This window comes from Dreissena polymorpha, chromosome 6, assembly GCF_020536995.1.
Source record: "Dreissena polymorpha isolate Duluth1 chromosome 6, UMN_Dpol_1.0, whole genome shotgun sequence".
NCBI classification, from domain to species: domain Eukaryota; kingdom Metazoa; phylum Mollusca; class Bivalvia; order Myida; family Dreissenidae; genus Dreissena; species Dreissena polymorpha.
Window position 1 is genome coordinate 16,026,071 of NC_068360.1, and position 5,133 is coordinate 16,031,203.

Here is a 5,133-nt window from a genome sequence, read left to right on the forward strand (position 1 = left end):
ACCAACATGTGAATCAACCAATACAGGACAAAAACATGTATCCATAATACAGACTATATTTGTTATGTTTTCCGAATTTAAGAACTATCCGGTTTTAAGTACAAAATTGTTTTAAATGTCAATATGAAGTCACTGCGACGTAAACGTAATAAAAGATTTGTCAAATACATACTGGAGACTGTTTAAATGTACTCTCGTTCGTTAGTTACAATCTAAAACCAGTCAACACACAGTTTTACAAACGCGCATTGTGAGAATAGAAACGTGTGTACAGTTAGTAAGTAGCTTAGTAGCACTTATTGACATAAAACCCTTGTATTCTTAACAGGAACAACCAAATCATGAACGCACCCTGTAAGCAATCCTTGCCTGTCCAGAACTGGCTACATCTGCAAACGTACGAGCCGTAAGTGTTCGTGCATACGCCACCATTGAAGCACAGCTGCCCCAGTAAATTATCCAGACATTCATCGTGATCTGAAACGGGGATCATACTTCGTTGTGTCCTAAGTTCGGAATACCTTTGCAGAATCACGTAACTTTGTGTGGTTCACAATTAAACGTTAATGAATGTAAGCACATTGGTAACTGGTGCTTTTTCAAATATCTTTTTAAAACGAAAATTTAATGTGTGCAGCATTCATGTACATGGCCATGCTGCACGCAACGTGGAATGTAGACACCGATTTCGGACGTATTCAAAGATTCATTCTTAAATATTAAGATATCGGAACAAACTGCAAGAAAAACTGTCTTTTCTGCACGAAAGATTTTTGCAAATGTATTTCAATAACTTGATCTATTTGCAAAAATAAAGTGTGTACATTCTGCTCAGCACTTGTGTAGAGCCCCTGTGAACCACGTTGACCATGCACCCTGATGAAGTACACTGCTATTGTGGCATTCTGAGAACTTGTATCGGTATGTTGTGTAAAGAGACTTCTAGTATATGTAGAGAACACAAATACGTATTGCGGATTGAAAATGCTTGCAGAATCCGGTCGAACGTTTGTGTTTGTATATTAAGTAATCAAGATAGTAAGGAATACTGTTTATACTATCTGAATGTAAAATACAGAATGTATTTTTGGTCGAAAAAACCCGAAAGGTATATAATAAAGACAATTTATAAAGCAAGGATGAGACTAAGTACTGGACCGCGAGTCTTATAGACTTATCCAGGATCGTGCCAGACTTTTTCTTTAAAAGGTTTATTTATGTATTAGCTTTGCTTAGAACGCGGCTATTTATTTCTACTACAACAATTCCTTATTACCAAATTGGCATCGGTCCCCTTCCCAACTGGGGTCGCACGTGCATTGGAAACCGGGCTGTCTGTTCTGGCATTTGCCATGGCCGTTGCACACATCTGTGTTCACTGCGCACTCGTCAACGTCTAAATAGAACGTACACATAGGTTTAATTTATAGGTTAAATTAAGTTAACATGATAGATTAATGTTCAAAGCTTAAAACTTGTCTATTGTATGCCACGTGTTATATCTGTAGAAGAGGGGGGGGGGGGGGGGGGGGGGGCTGGTTTTCCTCTTTATTTAAATTATTGCGTTTAATTTAAAATTGTCTTAATTTGTATTTCCCTTAAGTAAATTGAATAAAAAAGTTTATACTAATATTTTGTGGGCGCTCTATAATTATTCACTTGTGTATTATGTATTATGATGTTTATGTTTATTGTAAAATTGTTGTCTTTACTACTTGTATGGGAGACGTGATTGCGTCTCCACCTGTAGGGTGACGTGCTGGTATATAAGAGTTAAGCTCCTTGTTGCAATCGTGAACTAGGATACTGTCTATAATGTTTATACAAATTCATACAAATTTAGGATAAAAAATACAACAGATAACAGTAGAGTTAAATCCCTTAAACGCATCGTTGTAAGTTGTAAGACTTAGGAACCCGTTATATTACATAGAGAATAATAGGTTAGTGTTGATTATAGATCAGGTTTATCATGCGAGGCTTAGAAATCCAAAAGCACGAGCATTGGCGAGTGCTTTTTTGTTTTCGTGCCGAGGATGATAAACCTAATCTATAATCAACCCTATTCTATTATTCTAGTTATCCCACTGTTAATTCAGTAAATGACGTCATTTTGTGCCGTGGTTTATATCAGAAATTTAATTAACGGGGCTTTAAGCTACCGAACTCGCTGTAAAAGTGGGATAAATATCATTACAAAAATGATATGAGAGTTCAGAAGAACATGTTGATGCGTACATATAGGTTTAACATGGGAGGTTACACAGCTTTAAACAGTTCTATTAAATGTCACGTACAATGCAATTTATAATTGATAGTATAGTTCGACCGAATATTTTGTTTCGTATGCCAGTAATTCGTCGTGCATATTAGCTATATTATATTTATATAAATTATGGAACACTAGTAGCTATGGTTTTCGATCTATAATTGCATTTTCTTATTTTCCAGCCAAAACCTGATTGAAGAAAAGTGATTAACCCATTTATGCCTAGTGGACTCTCCGATCCTCCCAATTTCTTTCCAAAATAAGGGATGTCAAGTATATGTATTTCTATATTTAGAATATTTCTTACAGAAATTCCTTTAAGCAAACAGCGCAGACCCTGATGAGACGCCGCATCATGCGGCGTCTCATTTGGGTCTACGCTGTTTGACAAGACTTTTATTCTAGACGCTAGGCATAAATGGGTTAATATTACCAATACAATACATGACCCCTGGTCTTTATATTTGTTGTTATCATATTTTGGCTATCACTTTTAAAATATTTTGTACACGTTAGTACATATTTAGCTATATGCATGGATTTAGCTCCTGTTGTATTACAGGAGTGTGAGAGCTGCAATATGCTGGGAAAAAAAACGTTACAAAATATTTAATCTTACCAACATCGCAGTTACTGCCTGTCCATTCTTTGGGGCAGAGGCATTTGATCCCTGTCGTCGTGTCCAGACAGGTTCCGCCATTAGCGCAAGGGTTCACACCCAAACACAAGTTGGCATCTGGAACATATGTATGTATGTATCTGTTTTTAATAAGACAATATTTGTATGTCCTATATTTTGTTTCGTTTTAAAAAGTGAAATATTAGTTTAAAATTACTTAAAATAAATTAATCAGAACAATTTAGTTTAACGAAATCGAAGCTTTATTCGTCTAAGACCAGAGCAGTGGTTATAAGGAAGCATGTTTTAAGACAATGTGAGTTATCATAAACAAATGTTGTTCACTTATCACGTGGAGTATTTACTTCTATGTCGCTTATAACCCGATTGTTGTGTTTGTTGTAATTGTTGACAATACGAATTAGTAATGAATTAGTAACCTCACACTTACTGATAGTGCATGTTTTTCCAAACCACTCCGGCGTACAGACGCATGTGAAGTCACCAGGTAAATTAGTACACGATCCTCCGTTTGCGCACACACCCATGTCACACTCGTTGATATCTAGAAACATATACTTACAAACTTTATTCACACCTCTGTCTAGAATGCACATAAATCATCATGCCTCATCTGTTTTCTACAGTGGAGCGTTGTTTCAGTGTTAGAATGTTTTTTTTTTCTCAGTCTAAAATCATTTAAGGAAATGGATTGGAAAACCTACGACGCAAGACTCGATCACTCATGAAATGGCGTCATTTTATTATAAGCATTTTGTGTGCACATTAGGCAGACATATATTATAAATTAATTAAATCCGCACACTAATATTTATGTCAGTATTTATATTCTGATAACTGTTCAACACTTAATATACATTTATAAAAAACGAATTCCTTGTGTTTTTAAATCATCTTGGTCTTTACTTAAGACATTTTTAAGTCAGTTTATGAAAATGCAAAAACCATTTCGTGCCTTCTATGCTTTTTGGACTACACCTTAGCCGTATTGAGGTAAACCGTTTTAAAGCTACTTTGCCCTTATGCATAAGTTGCCTTTTGGACTACGCCCATCCATCATTGAAGTATACCATTCAATAACTACTGGGCTGCTTATACTATACAACAGCTTCATTCAGGTATATAATTATATAACCACTGTGCTAGAAATCACTCCATTCATGTATACCATTCCACACCTACTATGCTATTTAGGCTACACAATACCTTAATTGAGGTATACCATTCCATAACTTCTATGCTATTTAGGCTACACAATACCTTAATTGAGGTATACCATTCCATACCTACTATGCTATTTAGGCTACACAATAACTTAATTGAGGTATACCATTCCATACCTACTATGCTATTTAGGCTACACAATACCTTAATTGAGGTATACCATTCCATACCTACTATGCTATTTAGGCTACACAATAACTTAATTTAAGTATGCACTTCCATACACACTCTGCTCTTAACCCATTTATGCCCAGTGGACTCTCCCATCCTTGTAAATTGGATCAATTTATTTCCAAAATTAGGGATGTCTAGTATATTTATTTCTATATTTAGAATATTACTTACTACAATTCCTTTAAGCAAACAGCGTAGACCCAGATGAGACGCCGCATCATGCGGCGTCTCATCTGGTTCTACGCTGTTTGCAATGTCCTTTTTTTCAGGACGCTAGGCATGAATGGGTTAAATCTAGACAATAGTTGAGGTAAACCATCTCATGCTCACTATGCTACTTTTAACTACACAATATCTGCATATAGGTATACAACTCCATGCCTATTATGCTCTTTGAACTACACACAGCATCCATTGAGGTATACCATTACATGTCTGCTATGCTCTTTTGGACTACATAATAACTTCATTAAAGACCATTCCATTCCTACTTTGCTTGTTTAAATGAACAATATATTCAGTTTTACTAATCCACGTCTACTATGCTCTTTGGACTTCACAATACCTTAATTGAGGTATACCATTCCATGCATACTATGCTCTTTGGACTACACAATACATTAATTGAGGTATATCAATCCATGCCTACTATGCTCTTTGGACTACACCATACCTTCTCTGCAGGTCAGTCCTGTCCAGCCTGACTCACAGATGCATCTATAGGAAAGGTCTGTATCCAGACACTCCGAGCCAGGTCGGCATGGCATGGTCTCACATTCATTGACACCTTCGGAAAGGAACAAATATTACTATTTAAATAGCTTCC

General features: G+C 36.1%; 1 long non-coding RNA gene across 1 annotated transcript; it reads right to left on the reverse strand.

The window, feature by feature from the left end:
* Positions 1-351: 351 nt before the first annotated feature.
* Positions 352-2,946, reverse strand: LOC127834752 (uncharacterized). The gene is made up of 3 exons (XR_008028109.1): positions 2,889-2,946; positions 1,277-1,396; positions 352-477 (listed from the first exon to the last, which is right to left on the reverse strand). It is a non-coding gene; the product is annotated as an uncharacterized LOC127834752 (long non-coding RNA).
* Between the last annotated feature and the right edge of the window lie 2,187 nt (positions 2,947-5,133).